The sequence below is a fragment of the Erpetoichthys calabaricus genome, chromosome 17 (genome assembly GCF_900747795.2).
Source record: "Erpetoichthys calabaricus chromosome 17, fErpCal1.3, whole genome shotgun sequence".
In the NCBI taxonomy this organism is placed as follows: Eukaryota; Metazoa; Chordata; class Cladistia; order Polypteriformes; family Polypteridae; genus Erpetoichthys; species Erpetoichthys calabaricus.
The window spans coordinates 18,011,230-18,029,897 of NC_041410.2; the positions used below are offsets into that span (position 1 = coordinate 18,011,230).

The window sequence follows — 18,668 nt, forward strand, 5'->3', positions numbered from 1 at the left end:
GTTCACCCATCAATACATAATTATGCGGCATATGCTACGCCGCGGGTTGGCTAGTTATTATTATTACTTGAAACTGGAGCAATGATATGCAACACCACACAGCATCACTTCGTTAAAGGATTAGTATCTTAAAACAGTTTATCTGTGACAAGATAAATTAGACCTCTACATAGCTAGTAAACAAAAAGCTAAGGAACTGCTTTCACATTTTTGATTATTACTATGCCAGAAGCTCATTTGTTAAAAAAACATCTAGGTTCTAGGTTTTTTAAACTAATTTGGAAACAAAACTGCTACATTAAGGTTTGGTTCTCTCTCACCAGAAGTTTTGCATTAAAGAAAGAGTGCACGGATTGTGACATCACACTAAAACTACAAAAAAGTCAAAGAGTAAACTAAAACGCTTGTAGAACCAAGAATATCTAAAATAAACCTTTAAACTAAGAAAATCCATCCTTTTCTGTGTGATGTTTGTGTTACCTTCTGATTTTTATGTCAATAATCAGTTATCACATTTGAATAATCCTGTATTATCATTTTTCTTAAAAACAAGTGTGCATCAAATACGTTGATATAATTCTAATGGTCAGAAAACTCCATACAAAGAAAGGTGAGGAAAAGAAAATACACGCCTGCCCAAATTATCTTATTATTGACACTGACAAAAACTATATACATCAGTTAATTCTTTTCAACCACAATTTCCTGCCACATGCATGTCTTTGGGGGGCAAAACCTGAGTACCAAGAGAAAATCCACACTAACACATTTAGAAAACTCTGATCAGACACACACTCACTTAACTGGTGTCAATTTAGAAGTGGCAATTAACTTAAAAGATGTTGCTGAAGGATGTAGGAGTAATTACATAAAAGTGTCTTCTAATTTAATGTGTTTTAAAGAATATATGTTTCTAGTCCAAGAATAAAATAATTTTTAAAACCAAAAAGACAATTTACAGGCATATATAGAATTAAATGAAATAAGGCCTTGGAAGAATCCAATAACCAAATGTGTACACACTGTGGACAGATCTGAGACAGTTCTGTGTAAAATGAATGCAACTAGGAGTAATCTAATATAGTCTTTAAAATAACTAAAGCAAAAAAAAAAACTGTATATAATATGGATGTCACTCAGCTAAATAAAACAGCCCAATGATTGATAAGTCATTCTTAACATTCGATAGATTTTTAGTTGAGCCTTCCAATGAAAGGAAAAATGAGACACAAAGCAGAAAATGCAACATAATTAGGAAGTTCAAGATTTGCACATCACCTTTGCCCCTTCAGATTTATACTAAGCTTTTACCGTGGTGTGGCTCTAAATCACCCAGCTTTTACTCACTTGTCAGACTTGATTTTTCTTTTTAAATCTGTTTTCCCACCTCCTGGATTCCAAACTGCTTTCAACTATGTAATCAAAGCTGCCCTCTTTGTTTGCCCAAACACAACAAAGAGCAAAAGCCTTATACACAATGAAAAAATGTCAATAATAAACATGCTTTACAAGTTTTTAGTATTCACAGTCTCTCCTTATCTTGAAAGATCAAAAAGAAATATGGTTCTGCAGAGTGATACAATTACATAGTGTGTGAAAGCCTGCTGCAGATTTACTAAACAGTTTGGCACTAAATTGTAAAATGGAAGATTGCATCTTGCCCCCTGTATTAAAGAAAGTGGGTACTGAAAATGGATCGATGGGTACATTTTATGCCTCCACATAGCATATGAACTGTATGTATATTTTATTACACTTACATTTTTAAATGTAACTTTAAATGTTTAGGTCAGAGTGGTGGCTCTGAGGCTATGGATCTGCGCTGGTATCCCGAAGGTTGTCGGTTCAAATCCCCGTCACTGCCAAAAGAGATCCTATTCTGCTGGGCCCTTGAGCAAGGCTCTTAACCTTCAATTGCTCCAGGGGCAGTGTACAATGGCTGACCCTGTGCTCTGACCCCAAGGGGTATGCGAAAACTAACAAATTCCTAATACAAGAAATTGTATAAGGCAAAATAAAGAACAAAAAAAAATGTTTTTAATTATGACTTGTATTATACCTCTAGCTTCTGCTCCCAAAGTATTCTTACTTCACAAGCTACTAAATGTCCCTTGGATACCCTGGACGAAGCCAACAGCCACATACAATACAATACAATACAGTTTATTTTTGTATAGCCCAAAATCACACAGGAAGTGCCGCAATGAGCTTTAACAGGCCCTGCCTCTTGACAGCCCCCCAGCCTTGACGCTCTAAGAAGACAAGGAAAAACTCCCAAAAAAACCTTGTAAGGAAAAAATGGAAGAAACCTTGGGAAAGGCAGTTCAAAGAGAGACCCCTTTCCAGGTAGGTTGGGCGTGCAGTGGGTGTCAAAAGAAGGGGGTCAATACAATACAATGCAGTACACAGAACAGAACAATTTCTTAATATAGTAAGAAATAAAAAATATAAATTTTAGAAGTACAGAGCAGAATTTAACTGTAGATGATATATCCCATAATAAGATTTGGATTTGTGTAGAGTCCTGGAGACCTCATCCTTCAAGCTGCCTCCCCCATTTGGCCATTCCACGGCTGAAACACTGCTGGGCCAGCCAATCCGATGAAAGGACCCCTCTTTCCCACGATTCCTGCGATCCTCCATCTGGGATGACTTTTCCTTAGGCAGGCAAAACAACTTGGCAGGTGGGCCATGGCACCAAGTGCCACATTTGAATAACATCACATGCACAGATAGGAAGCTTTTATGCTTTATCTGATCACATTACAAGTTCACACATGGTCACTACATCTCTGTACTGACAGAAGGAAACAAAAAACATGATAGCAAAAAAAATATATATATATGTATATATATATATATATGAAATGATTTAGGGTGGCACGGTGGGTAGCGCTGCTGCCTCGCAGTTGGGAGATCTGGGGACCTGGGTTCGCTTCCCGGGTCCTCCCTGCGTGGAGTTTGCATGTTCTCCCCGTGTCTGCGTGGGTTTCCTCCGGGCACTCCAGTTTCCTCCCACAGTCCAAAGACATGCAGGTTAGGTGGATTGGCGATTCTAAATTGGCCCTAGTGTGTGCTTGGTGTGTGGGTGTGTTTGTGTGTCCCCTGCGGTGGGTTGGCACCCTGCCCGGGATTGGTTCCTGCCTTGTGCCCTGTGTTGGCTGGGATTGGCTCCAGCAGACCCCCGTGACCCTGTGTTCGGATTCAGCGGGTTGGAAAATGGATGGATGGATGGACATTACATACGAAGATGTAATTATGTTAAAGTGATGCTTAATAAATTTTTTTTCATGAAACGTTTTAAAGACATAAAACATTTTCAATCTTGAGATTTACTTTTAAGTGAAAAGCTAAATATTATTTTGCTTGTTTTTTATGTTCATGTAGATGGAACAGATGACATTGGAATGGTAGGAACTGGAGTGGTCTTAGACTGGAAAATTCTACTAAGAGGTGTCACCCATTTATCTGACTAACCACCAAAAGGTATGTCATCCCAATGTCTGCCTCAAACGTGTACAACTGAAATATAAATGATACATCACTCAAACTACCTGCATGAGATGTTGCTTGTGTCTGCAATTATATAATTTTACTAATGCAGGCTGTGCAAATGTCACCATTGCATGGAGTTTCAGGTTCAAAACATAAAGAAGATTAAAAAAAATCATTTTTGGTATTGAGACAACTACACAGTTTTCAAATGCAATTAAATATATTGCTAAATTATATATTTTTTAAAATAATTAAATATATTAAAGAATGTTAAATCTCTATAGTACAATACATTTTTAACTCCTAGAAAATTGAGTTTCTTCATTTGGTGCCATTCAGTGCTTTCAGGGTTGCATAATTAAAGTATCTTCCACACTGGTACACACTGTGCAATAACTTCTTAAGTGCCAGACTAATGATATGGAAAGGAGCAGGGAGAAGATTTATTGTTGGAGTCATGATCAAAGAATATATATTCCCATACTTGGCAACACCTAAACCTAAGAAACACACTTTCTTTTGTCCCTTCATTAAAGACTATAAGAATTAAAAAAAAAATACTTGCAGGTATAAATTAAGGGTTTCAGGGTTTCACTTTCTAGAACCTTACTTGTAAAATAACAGTAACACACTATAGCACACGAAGTGTTCATTTTTCAACACACTCATTTGTAATACTGTACTAGCTGTTTTGGTTGAAAAAGCACATTCTGAAATAAGTCTTTATCTACAACTATTAACCACAACAGCAAGACTATACCAATCCATAAAGCCCTCTAAAACACATGATCAATGTCAAATTAATAGCATCATCTTTATGATAGTCTATTAAGTACATGTGCTCATGGTATTGTTCATAGACACCAAAACCAATCATGGATTAATTTAGAAATCTCCAAACAATTCTGGGACACGCTTAACAGATCTCATTTTCAAACAGAGAGACAGATTTGAATGAGGCACATTACCTGCATTGTGAGGGAGCGTCACTTACGGCACTACAGCCATGTGGCACGATTCCCTGAGGGTGTTCCGGCAGACAGGATCCTCACTATTGAGGACCCAGTTGGATGGACCAGGCCAAGAGGATGCCCACATAACACCTGGCTGTGGCAGATGGTCATTTCTGGAGGGTGGGTCTGCCTGGGGGGTTACCATTCAGGATCCCAAGCTGTTTTGTTGTGTGGTGGGAGCGGCAACGTACTCTATCAGTGCATGCTCCCCAATCTGACCTGACCTGACCTGATATGTAAGCCAGGTGGGCAGGCAATTAGGCAAGCAGAGTGAAGAAGTGGCCTCAGCAGTGGACCCTACATAACAAGGTTACCAGTTAAATTCCCCATCTCCAATGTTCTGATCCTAATCAAGTGTGTTAACCCACCTCTGCTTTTTTACTGTAATAAATAAACTGTACTATGGATTGGTAATTGAAAAGCATTCAGAGCATGGAAAAGTCACTATTGCATGTAAATTAAAAGTATTATTTATGTAACAGAACTTACTGTGGTGGGGTCAGAGTAATAACTTAAAAAATTGCAGCACTTCTATTATTACACCTGCAGCTTTTTTTCTAATCAATAATCTGTGAATAAATGTGACAAAGTTGAGGTTCTATACAATAAGGAAAACCAGCAATCACCATTTCAAACTATTTTCTGGTTCAGAACATTTAACAGGTATAATCATAAAGGATTAATCTCAATAATTAAGGCACAATTGCAGGTTTTCGCTATGCCCCGAGAATCATTTGCTAGATTTTCTTTTCTTGTAAACTCCACATCTCTTGCAGACTGGCCAAGTGTCCCCTCCCCCATGCACTGCATGGATGTTGGTGGGCATCATTAACAAAGAGCAATGTGAGAGCTGCACAGCTGGCACCACCCGCTCATTTAGTATTAACATTAATTGAAGTGGTCTACCCCCTTTCCAGTTCATTAGAATTGCATATACTTTGACATTTTGGTTCACCAGAGTTCATGCAGGCTTTTGATCCTAGTGGTTATGACATACAATAAGACTAAAGAACAAGGATGCAAAGTTTAACCATGGAAATTTGGAGCAAACATCCATGTCTTGAAACTGAATTGGAAAACTAGACTATAGAATTATAAATTTGGACAGCTTAGCGATCAACTAACCAAATGAGTTGGCTTATCTTCACTTATGTTTTGTACATATTTTTTATGTTTTTATTCACACCACTGGCACACTGGGTAACATCTGGTGAATCACTTGACCCAACAGGGTGCCATTTGCCAAAATGTGATTTCTACAATGTAACTGTGCAATGAATTTCAGCTTTCTGATGACAGCTATCCTTATTATTCTCCCTGCCATTAAAGATGGAACGTACTGCAATAAAAATATATACAAAGCTATTAAGGACTTCATAGTTCACACAAGTCTAATATGACTTTTAAAATCATGAAACACATTTTATGTTATCAGAATCAGAATATCTTTATTGTCATCGTAACAAATACAACGAAATTAGGTGCAGTCCCTGTTGTGGTTAGTTTGTTACACTCCCATTTCTACAAATCACTTCAGTGCAACAAACAACTCCTAGCAAAAAAGGCAGATTTAATATCCTTATAGGAAATAATTCTGTGTTGCTAATCAATAAAATTAATGCACTACATATAAATGCCCTTCAACACTTATTGTGTCAATCAGTAATTAATTTACACAGCAACATTGGGAGTTCATAATATCACAGGGGGCAAACAACTGTTCAAAAACAGTGAGAAAAAATAAACAGCTAAAAAGCTGAATAAAACTATAACTGTGAAATAAGTGGAATGTTAGGATTATTATCATAACATCTCAATTTAAACTTAATTATTACAATGCAGCTCAGAGAGGCAGAGTGGATTTGCTGTAGCATCATGGATTCCAATGTTATGTCTGTCAGTTTGTAGATTTTAAACATTCCCACTTTTTTATGTATGGGTTTATCTCTGCATACTTCAGTTTTCTTTCCATAGCTTCAATACCAAGCACATCAGGTTCATTTGTGACACGGAGTTGGCCACATTTAAGCAAATCTGTAATGGTGCACCATTCAGAATTGGGCCCTGTCTTGTACCCAACAGTGGTCTTCTGTGACTGAGAATTAAGTGTGTTTGAGAATGTAATGTTAGAATGCAGCTCAAAAAATCTTAACATTCATTGTAGTGGGGCATGTGGATGGACAGACCACGTAAAATCTTGCAACCCAACACTCCAATATGTAAGGTTTGTACCTCATCTATTAAGAAAGCATTGCAGAAAGCTCTCATGCAACAGATTGTGAATGTTCTGCCCTACAGATTGCATGCATATGGAAATTAGAACTTAAGACATACACAATTTTGGGAAAATTTTTTTTTTTTTTTGAGTATGTTTGAAAACTTAATGTTATATTGAAAGGGACAGTGACAAACAAAAAACTAAAAATTGAAGACAAAAATAGATAAGCCTACCACTCAGTTTTAAAAACTAATAAAGAGAATAAAACAAACTAGAGAGAAACAATAGAATTATCATTGCTTTCTTCCTTTATTTATTTTCTGAACAAACTTTTTGTGGGAACAGGCTTAAAGAGAAAGCACCTGCTCTCTTTCATGCTCCAGGAAACAGAGAAACTAAATGGAAGTGGCACAAGTAGGATTCCATTGCTTGCTACTCAATTGCAGGTTCTCGCTTTGCTATGCCTTTTGTTAAGGAACTAGAGCCGCATGAGAATGGTTTCTAGATTCAGTAATCCACTAATAGAGAAATATGCATTCACACAATTACGATTACATTTTCTCTAAAAGACTACAAAATGATACTGGTGAACGTAAGAAGTTGGACTACACAGGTTACTCTGGCTAGGTTCAGTTTATAGAATGTACTTTGAAATATACCAAATATTTGCTCTGATATTAAACAGAATATGGGTCATGAAAGAAGTTAAAAAGAACAAGAAAATAATAAAAAATAATTCTGCTCTGAGCTGTATTTTTGTTTTATTTTTAAAGTGCTGGAATAAGATTAACCGCTCTGTGTCCTTGCACTTGAGTTGGATACTTTCGCCACGACTGCTGAAGGTCTGTGCATCAGAGCTGGGGGGTCCTCTACAGCGCATCTTCAACCTGAGCCTGGAACAGGGGAAAGTCCCGAGGCTTTGGAAAACATCTTGCATCACCCCAGTCCCAAAGGTATCACGTCCTGGTGAGCTGAATGACTTCCGGCCTGTCGCTCTAACATCACATGTGATGAAGACCATGGAGCGGCTGCTGCTTCACCACCTGAGGCCACAGGTCCAACACGCCCTCGACCCTCTGCAGTTCGCATACCAGGAGAAGGTGGGAGCGGAAGATGCCATCATCTATATGCTACACCGATCCCTCTCCCACTTGGACAGAGGCAGTGGCGCTGTAGAATTATGTTTCTAGACTTCTCTAGCGCCTTCAACACCATCCAACCTCTGCTCCTTAGGGACAAGCTGACAGAGATGGGAGTAGATTCATACCTGGTGGCATGGATCGTGGACTATCTTACAAACAGACCTCAGTATGTGCGTCTCGGAACTGCAGATCTGACATTGTGGTCAGCAACACAGGAGCGCCGCAGGGAACTGTACTTTCTCCGGTCCTATTCAGCCTATATACATCGGACTTCCAATATAACTCGGAGTCCTGCCACGTGCAAAAGTTTGCTGACGACACTGCTTTCGTGGGCTGTATCAGGAGTGGGCAGGAGGAGGAGTATAGAAACCTCATCAAGGACTTTGTTAAATGGTGCGACTTAAACCACCTACAACTGAACACCAGCAAAACCAAGGAACTGGTGGTGGATTTTAGGAGACCCAGGCCCCTCATGGACCCCGTGATCATCAGAGGTGACTGTGTGCAGAGGGTGCAGACCTATAAATACCTAGGAGTGCAGCTGGACGATAAATTAGACTGGACTGCCAATACTGATTCTCTGTGCAAGAAAGGACAGAGCCACCTGTACTTCCTTAGAAGACTGGCATCCTTCAACATCTGCAGTAAGATGCTGCAGATGTTCTATCAGATGGTTGTGGCGAGTGCCCTCTTCTACGCAGTGGTGTGCTGGGGAGGCAGCATTAAGAAGAAGGATGCCTCACGCCTGGACAAACTGGTGAGGAAGGCAGGCTCTATTGTTGGCATAGAGCTGGACGGTCTGACATCCGTAGCAGAGCAACGGGCACTCAGCAGGCTCCTATCAATTATGGAGAATCCACTACATCCATTAAACAGTGTTATCTCCAGACAGAGGAGCAGTTTCAGTGACAGACTGCTGTCACTGTCCTGCTCCACTGACAGACTGAGAAGATCATTCCTCCCCCAAACTATGCGACTCTTCAATTCCACCAGAGGGGGTAAACGTTGAACATTATTCAAGTTATTGTCTGTTTTTTTTTTATCTGCATTTTTTATTACTCTTTAATTTAATATTTTTGCTGCTGGAATATGTGAATTTCCCCCTGGGATTAATAAAGTGTCTATCTATCTATCTAAATGAATGATTGAATGCAGCAAGAAGGTCCATTTATAAAAGTAATTAGTCATAAAAAAATCAGACTGCACTCATCACTTCTAAACAATATAAATTTATCAGTACAGTAAGAGCATACACAAAGAGTATATCTCTCTATTATAAAAGAAAATCTTGAGACGAGATGAGACTATTGCCAAGAGATTTTTTCAAGTCCTGCCCTCCTCTCAACCATTTACGGTTAATGGCCCGTGCCCACGGTCCTCTCATTCGTGTAAATGCTTTCGTCAGACACAGTACCTGCGCCCTTAGCTCTTATAAACAATTTTGACATGTAACTTTTCTTGTCGCCTGTTAAAATTTAATGTAGTACATCTTCCGTGGATAACAAGACACCAAAGGAGATCTTGATATGCCGTTCGTATTAAAAAGTTTACAGTTTCCCGTTAGAATAGCTTTTGCTATGACAATTAACAAATAACAGGGACAAACATTTGAAAAAGTCACTTTATTTATTAGAGAGAAAGAAACAATATTCACTCACGGGCAGTTATACATTGCATTGTCACGATGTAACTCCAAACACGGAATCAAAATTCAATGTGATATTGATGAAAAGTTAATTCCAAATATTGTTTTTACTGAAGTTTTGCAGTAAAAGTGTAAGTTTAAAAAGTATTTGCATGTTAATTTCAAAGCCAAACTGAATGAAAACATAACGCAACAGATACTTCTAATGCAACATGAAACATAATTTTCTTTCAATTTATTACTCGCTGAATTGTAAAATAGTTAGGTCTATTATGCATATGTAACAATTCCCATGAAAATAACAATATGTTTAAATTGTACATCCGCTTCCCCATACACGAGCGGCAGAGCCATGAAGTGGCTAGCTTGTAGCACCTGCCCGTGGGTTGGCGAGCGAAGCAAGCAGGGGGCAGAGCCCTTAATTTTTTTAAATTTTATCCTATAGTAAAAGGTTTACTTTTCTGCTTACTACTTTATACAGTATAGTAATACTTCCGTCAAAGTATATGTTTTCCTGGACTTTAGTTTGTGAAAAGAAACTGTTCAGAGGTAGATTAATAATAAAAGGAATACAGATACTTACTAGGATGTTGGTTGTCATGGGGTTCATCCTGTACGCTGTCTCCTTCCTGGCTTTCCTTGACCACCATCTTATGTCCCACTTATATTTCTTTATAAAAATATTAACTACCATACATGTTCTCATTCTACTGTTTACAAAATATTAAAAACAGTATTCTGTGTAAGGAGGTTACACAGTGAATACCCCACCACTCAGGTGGACTGGCACTTGAATTTGTGCATGTGCCATAGTGCATTTTTGCAGACTTTGTTATAAAACAGCTTGGTTCTCAGAGAATTTGTTAACAAAGACATTAATGTACAAAGCTTGAAAAGCAAATCATGAAAAGTAGCATTTTACTACCAAAAAAACCTTAAATGTTTTTTGTTGCAAAATGCTGCTTGTATTACTTTTTCCAGATAAATCAAAATAAGCCTTCTGCAAAGAACTATCCTTGGATGAGTCTCACTCCCATAGCCAGTCTAATCCTGTTTTTTCTCAGGCAGGTAATAGTGGTCATGAAGAAGTGATGTCAGAAGTAAAGTACCATTGGCCCCATACTATAGAGCCCCTTTGAGATAGAACTGAATACTTGCATTACATTATTGACATCTGGCACCTTTTTCTGACATTCTTTAGCCTCTATGCCATCTCTCTGGCATTTAATGATGGATCTGTGGTTCTGGGAAAGAATAGTCAGATCTTGGTATTTGATTTGATAGTGAATATTACCTTGAAGTATTATCAACGTACAAGGTGACAGCAATGCAAACGTAAAACCACAAATTTTAAGCTTATTGGCAAGCATTACTCAGAAGGTCAGTGGTGTGGACTGAACTTGTGTAACCTTAAGTGTTCAAAGACAACAGTCTTACTAAATAAAATAAGAAGGGCTTTGTCTTCTAGGGGCTCTCATTCCTTCAGACCCCTCATTCCATCTATTCATCCATTTCCTGAAATTGATAAATCCAAGTATTGAAACACAGAGGGCCAGAGCCTAACCCAGTAGCCTCAAATATAAGGCAAGAGACAATCCTGGATGGAGTGCCAGTAACTTGCGAGGCATAGTCTCACACACACATCTATAGGTATATTTATACCAGGCGACTTTAGAGTCATTACTCCACCTACTATGCACATCCTTGACATGTTGGGGAAAAAAACACAGTAAGAGTAGAAAACCAACACGAAGATGTGGCAAACTGACAAAGTTCATACAGAAAGTCACCAAGCCAGAACTGCAGGAATTGTGAGAGTGGAAGGTTAAATACTAGTCTTAACTCAGTTTATTCCTAAATGCTAGCAATCCTTTTTCACTGACGAAAGATAACAAAATGCTATGGTTCATCATTACATGAAATTAACACAATAAGTATATATTGATTAATTTAGTTTAACATTAGCTGGGTCTAAATCAGGGAAAGTGTAACAAAAAGACTTTGTACTAATTACGAACAAGTTTCTGCAAGGCGTTTTACTTTTTAATGCAACACTCCCATGTGAATCAACACACTTTTAAAAGTCTCACGCCCACATAGGACTAGCAGTGAACAAACAGACTCCTCCAGTGGAATGGGCAGTGCCCTGGACTGAAGAGACAATTCTCAAGTTGCTATCATAAAGCACAGAAATGTAAACGCCAGTATCTGCTGACTGCCAGTTGAGAGGTCCTGAGTTAAGTCCACCTTCTGGTTCCATATACATTTTGGCCCAAAATAATCTTACCTGGAAATCTAAAACACCCTCATAAATCAAGACACTAAATCAACAGTTACACATAACTCAGTCAAAGGAAGACTTCACCACTAATGAGGTGAACTCAATTAAGTTTATTCTAATGTAAGGCTTTTACTAACATCAGGCTCCGGCTCTTAAAGAATAACAGGTAAAAACAAAAACCTTGTATCTCAAATTATTAGAAATGTGCCTTTACTATTTAGCTCTGCACAAAACCATGTGCGTCTTGAAATTTATTTTTCAAAATGAGATGAAACGCTTAAAAAAAAACTCTGCTTTCATTTAAAAAAATGTCATTTTCAGTTTCACAAGAGAGGGATAACTGTCCACTACTTCATGCCTGGATGTTGACTCTTCATATGTTTAAGGTGCTTCAATCTGTGGATGATTCAGGGTTATAGTGGAGTTCTGTGATGAATTAACATTCACTCTTCTAATCAACATAAAAAATGTGGGTTTCATACTTTTACAAAAATATTTAGTGAGAAGTCAAGCAAAATGACACCTATTATTGGCTAACTAAAAAGATTACAGTATGCAAGCTTTTGAGGCAACTCAGGCAAGATGTAATCACTACATTCATAATAGCCAACACGGTACAACACCCTAGTACTACAAAAATATTTAGGAAACGGATAGTATTTATTAAGAATACAGTAGGCAAGATGACCAAGTCAATAAGATTCAGCGTTTATGATTTTTATTCTTCTCTTTTCTGTTGACAATTAACTTCATTAAAATGGTATGCTGCCACATGCCTACAGAATTCCAGCCCAGTCTACATAGAGTTTAAGTGTTTTCCCAACATCAGAATGGGTTTTTCTGTGTTACCCTGATTTTCCTCACACACACACCCCCCCCCCCCCCCCCCCCCCACCAAAGACATCCATGTTAACATTATGGGTGACTCTAAACTAGTCTAGTGTGTGAGTGTTCCCTGTTCAGAGATTTTGGTTGAAATCTCAACTTTGGTTCTCCCTGTATGTGTGTGGATTTTTTTTTTTCATTTTTCTCCCACATACCAAAAGCTTTCTGTTAGATTAACTGCAAATTCTAAATTGACCCATTGAATGTGCCCCACTGTGGCCTACCCAGGGTTGTTCCTGTTAGGTATTGGTTCCACATGCTTCATGGGGGCGGAGTGGTGGCTCTGAGGCTAAGGTATCTGAGGTATCCCGAAGGTTGCCAGTTCGAATCCCCGTCACTGCCAAAAGAGATCCTACTCTGCTGGGCCCTTGAGCAAGGTCCTTAACCTTCAATTGCTCCAGAGGCACTGTACAATGGCTGACCCTGTGCTCTGACCCCAAGGGGCATGCGAAAACTAACAAATTCCTAATACAAGAAATTGTATAAGGCGAAATAAAGAACAACAAAGAAAAAAAAAAAACTAAGTCCATTACAAAATGGATGGATGAATTTAAGTGTGGCAGAGTGGTTAGTGGTGCTTCCTTACACATCTAGGAGAATGGATGTGCAGATTTATTCTATAGAAATGACTGGTAGCATGCCAGGCTTCCTGGTGTGGGTTAGTTCTACCAATGTGCTTGCTGCCATTGTACATACTAACAGGACAGGTTTTAGTTCTTTATGCCCCTTAGTGAAAGGCCTAAATTAATGGATGCATGACATTGACCTATTAGGAGTGACTGTTTATGAGCAGGTCCTGCAATGTACTAACATCTTATCCAGTACTAGGTTTGTGCCCCATACTCAATGTTCTTTGTGACTCTGTTATGGACTAAGCTAAAGGAGAGACTAGAAGGATGCTTGAGAGATTCTTTTAAGAATTTCAACATAAAAGGATCTTACAATAAACTATTTCAACACCCCATATTTGTTTCCAAATCATTAAAACAACCACATATAGATACAACAGATGAACCACATGCATCTACTTCTTCAGTTAACAGGAGGAAAAAAAAAAAGACTGCACAGTAAACAATAACAGAAGCAATTATTCCTGTTACATAAGATATATGCAACGGTAAAAACTCCCTGTGTTGTCCTTGTGCGCAACTATTCCGTTTTTTTGTTAAGAGAGAAGTGTCCTGCTTGTGAAAGAGTCCCTCAGTGCAGACTTTAAATTTAAAGTGCAAAGACACAATTTTTAACAAGTGGCATATCACTGCTATGAATAACTTAGTGGTGACTAAAGGAAAATGACATGCCATACAACATTTTCCTTGTTAATACTGTGGGACTTACTGTATTTTGTAAAAATAAAGTGAATGCAAAATAATAATAAAATAAAGTAAAAAATAATAAAAAAAAAAAACCTGAAGATTGTGGATCCTTTTCAAAGTCATAGACTTTGGATAGACTGGATAAAGTGGATTTCTGTGGCTGTGACCCGAGTTCAATTCCCAGTCACTGTCTGTCTGGTTGGCACTGCTGCCTTATAGATCAACTATTGAGTCTGAATCCCATGCCCGATTATTACCTGTATGGAGTTTACATATTTTGTTGTGTGTGGGTGCTTTGCTGGGTGTTCCAGTTTTCCTCCTGTATCCCAAAGACATGTATGCCATGTTAATTGGCAAATCTAAATCAGCCCCATATGAGTGAGTGTGGCTACATACATTAGTGTGCCCTAAAATTGTCTGGTATTCTATCCAGGGCTCACTACTTCATGAAACCAAACTGGGTAAATGAAGATCAAAAGGTGACATGATTAAGATTTTTAAAATTATGAAAGGAATTATTACAGTGGATCCAGGCTATTACTTAACCCGAGTCATTCATCAAGAACTGAAGGACACAGATGGAAACTCATTAAGGGTAAATTCTACACAAATATTATACAGTTTTTCTCCACACTCAGAACCACAGATGTGTGGGATAAATTAATAAGTATTGCAGAAGAGAGTAGGACTAGATACAATTGGTGGATAGTACTGGCAAGCGTTTTTGGTCTGAATGGCCTGTTCTCATGAAAAAAAAAAAACAGGCTGGTGGAATAGGCTCCAGGCGATCATAACCTTCTTTTAGAATAAGCAGGTTTAGAAAATGAATGAACAAATAATTCTTCATAATGTTTTATGCATTGTGAAGTAACATAACATTCTAAAACCCGTTTCATCATGCTCAGGGTTGTGGTGGACTGAGCTTATCCCAGCATTACTGACTACAACAAACAGAACTTTGCATTAGTCCATCACAAGGCTGACTTGCATTCGCATGCACACACAACCATGCAGAGTTGTGCTGTCTGATAGCAAAACAAGTATATACACACACACACACACACACAATATACATACAAAAATGAAATGTTCTACTTTATAGCATTATAATGAACTCAAATCTCCAGAAGACCAAGTTGAAAAGCCGGTCTGGTTAATATCCACGAGTTGACATGCTTATTCCTTGTCCACATCCATCTAATAGGAGTATTTAAGTTTCCTTTCATGTCTCAAAAATGTATGTATTAGACTGACTGGCAACTCTGAATTTGCACAGTGTAGGGGTGTGGATGAGTATGTGTCCAACACAGGATTGTCACTGTTGGTATCAGCTCTGTGATGCTATATTCAATGCAAGTTAAGAAAAAGAATGAATGAAAAGTATACGTGAAAAGAGTTTGTGGACGCCACAAACCTTGTGTGTGAATTTTGAATGTCATCGTTGTCATATCACTGCACACCAGGTTCTTTCTTCAGTCTAAAGACACGCTGTTCAGTTTGTGAACTTGACTGTTTCAGTCATTGCACTGCAATGAACCGGCTTCCATTTCCTGTAGAATTTTGCCGTGATTGCTGCTGGTACAGACTGGGCACTGTAAAAGGCCAGCATTGTGAAAAAGGTACAAAGTACTTTTCTGGTTATTTAATTGGCCTAAATCTGTGCATTGATTCACACACTTAATTAAACCTTATGTCAATCACTGGAAAACTATTTAAAAGATAATGAATGTATAAAATAAAAAAAGTTAACATCTAAAATTAAGCATGCCAGTTACTATCAATGGTAACAAATCTCCATAAAATTAACATCTACTGTATACAGCAACCATACCAGAATCAATTTCATGATGCAATTTACAGACATTTACAGACATTTACAGGCATTTACAGGCATTTTGAATGCCTCACTGAGAGGATCTATAGTTCATAATAGCATCATAAAAATAAGGCTAATACCTATGCCAAACAAAACTAAAGTAGGCTGTCTAAACAATTAGAAACTGGTGGTGCTCATCCTTCTTGTTAGGACATATTTTAAGAGACAGGTAATGGGGCACATGAAAATATTTAGACTGAACCATCTTCCACTTGCAGGTTATCATAACTCATCCACAAAGGATGCTGTATTTCGTGCACTTCACCTATAGACCTGGCACATAATAAAAGCTGCTGTGGCAGAATCCTGTTTATAGATTACAACTCAGTATTTGACACTGTTGAATCATTAAGGATGAGCACCTATTAACTAGACTTGGTGAATGGACTTTCAATTTCCTTACTGGCTGAATCTAGTCTGTACAGATTGTCAGCATCTTCCTCCATACTGTTTCTCAATACCAGCATACACAACATAAGGTGCTGAGAACGCCCTTCCATCACCACACCGACCCCCGACATCCTCACACAGGAGACCTTGTTCACCTAGGATAATGTGACCAAAACTCCACTCCAATTCAATCATTACTGCCACCATGTATGTGATCACCAAGAATAATGAGACAGCTTGTAAGATTTCCCTCTAAACACCATGATGCCAGGACCACAATCTCTCTCGATGTCAGCACAGCCAAGGTGCTTCTAAAAGACATCAAGGAGCTGACAACAATCCTGCTTACAGTGGTTAGGGGGTGGGGGGTTTCTGGAGGGTGGTCTGCAGAAAGTCAGTACCTTTAAATTTCCTGGAGTCACCTGAAGCAGGTGATCATGCTATAAAATAAAGCTCACCAACACCTTCTCTTCCTTAGATGGGTGGAGAAAACCCAGACAACTCCATTTTTTGCCAAGTCTACAGGCGCACAGTACAATTTATTCTCCTTATATAGCGGCATAGATGGTGGTAAGGATGGAACAGAGTATTACTAGCATACGGCTCTCTTCTGTTCAGGATATAAGTAACACATGCTGTCTCAGAAAAGCCTAAAGTGTTATTAAAGACCTCAGCCATTCTCACAATCACTTTTCTGTTTTCAGCATCAGTTTTTATCCTCAGGTCATAAGGCAATTTAACAACTGCACGTAATGACTTCTGCATTAGTGTACCTGTGGAGTATTTCCTCTTTACATCTAATGTACTTAATGCATGGTGTTCACTGTCTGTTTGTAGTATACTACCATCAGTGTTCTGTGGGAGACATGCACATATCAGTTTAGCTCTCTGATCATCTCACAAATTTGAAGTGCAAGCTGCGTGCAACAACAGACTATCAATCATTGATCTCAAGAGGGAGAAACCACTTTAAAATAAACCACAGTCACTCAGGGATGCAGTTATTCTTGTTTAGCTTCATTTTCTCTGTGTGTGTGCTCTTTACATTATTCTTAAGGTGTTTAACTTTGCTTCCCTGTATTTTTCAATACTATACTGGATGATTTGCAATGCAAACTGCTCTGCATGCCTAATTACTTTTTTTAAAATTGCAAAAATATCTGCATTGATGTTACAAACTGAGAACCATCTACAGGGAACATTTTTGGTTTTGGTCAGCATTTGATTCCCATTTTATGTCAATTAACTTGTTTCTTGTCTTGACACTTCACGCCTGTGCATTTTTAAAATCTGTTTTGAAGAGTAACAGATATAACTTGTGAATAACAAACTCAGTTACTGCACTCTTCAATTTTATCTGACATGCACCCTTGCACTGCTATTCAAAATGGCAGAAGGCTGAGGCCTACCTCATAAATTCTGCAGCCAGCACTAGATGGGCCATTAGGCCACTCCAGGGCACTTTCACGCATACTACTGGCCAGTTTGAGTAGTCAGTCATGCTTTCAGCATCTGTCTGGAGTAAATGGAGCACCACATGAAATGCCATGCAAACTTCACACAGGAGGAGAAGAAAAAAAAAAAAAGTTGGGCTTTGCACCCACTCTCCTGAACATGTGAGACAGCAGCACTACACACTGTGTTGCCATATTTATACTGATTAAAGCCTACCAGTTGTACAAGAACACACAAAAGTAACACAGCAGGTTGTAACAAAAACCCTAACATAACAATTTGGGGGAGTGTAATTGTGGCCTGTGTTGCAACCTAACAGCTCCAGGGACCTGGGTTTATTTCTGCAGGTGGTCTCCATGGGTTTTCACCGATTTCCTCATACATCCTAAAGTAATGCATGTAAGTTTCAATGATATTTGGCCTGCAACAAACAAGTACCCAAGTGTGGTGTTCCATGCACAGATAACCCCGATTCATCAATCCTGCTAGGAGACGATTTTACTCTATGCAATCCCATCAATCCATTCATGCAAATGTTTAATCAAAATCACAGGGTGGCAAGAAGTCAGAGCCTATCCTAGCAGCATGAGGGAGTTAAAAATAATAATAATAATATCTGGGACCCAAGCTAACGAGGGCACCACTCCACTGCAGGTTCTTGTAGTTCTGAAAAGGAAACAGCTAGTGTATAAAATCCATGGAGGGAAAAACAGTGGGTTCAGAAAATGGATGGAAAGATAACCTGAATCATACTGTATCTGTGAAGGTAGGGCAGCATGGTGATGTACAGGTTAGAGCTGGAACCACACAAGTCCAGGGTCTGGGGTGAAGTCCCCTGCCACTATATGCTTTCTTCACACTCCACCCATTTATCTTAAAGAATATCACTCAAGATTCAGGTAATGCAAGACAGCCGTCCATGTCTATATGGACTTTGTTCTCAAATTTCAAA

General features: G+C 38.6%; 1 protein-coding gene across 4 annotated transcripts in view; it reads right to left on the reverse strand.

Annotated features, from left to right (window-relative positions):
- The window catches only part of rab27a (RAB27A, member RAS oncogene family), a 71,339-nt gene that overhangs the window by 48,324 nt on the left and 4,347 nt on the right, over positions 1-18,668 (reverse strand). Inside the window, exon 2 of one of the 4 annotated variants that reach the window (XM_028823698.2) lies at positions 4,998-5,077. The exons of the other annotated variants lie outside the window; for them this stretch is intronic. The gene's annotated coding sequence lies outside the window, so the exon portion shown is untranslated. The remainder of the gene's footprint in view (positions 1-4,997; positions 5,078-18,668) is intronic. 4 annotated transcript variants of the gene reach the window in all.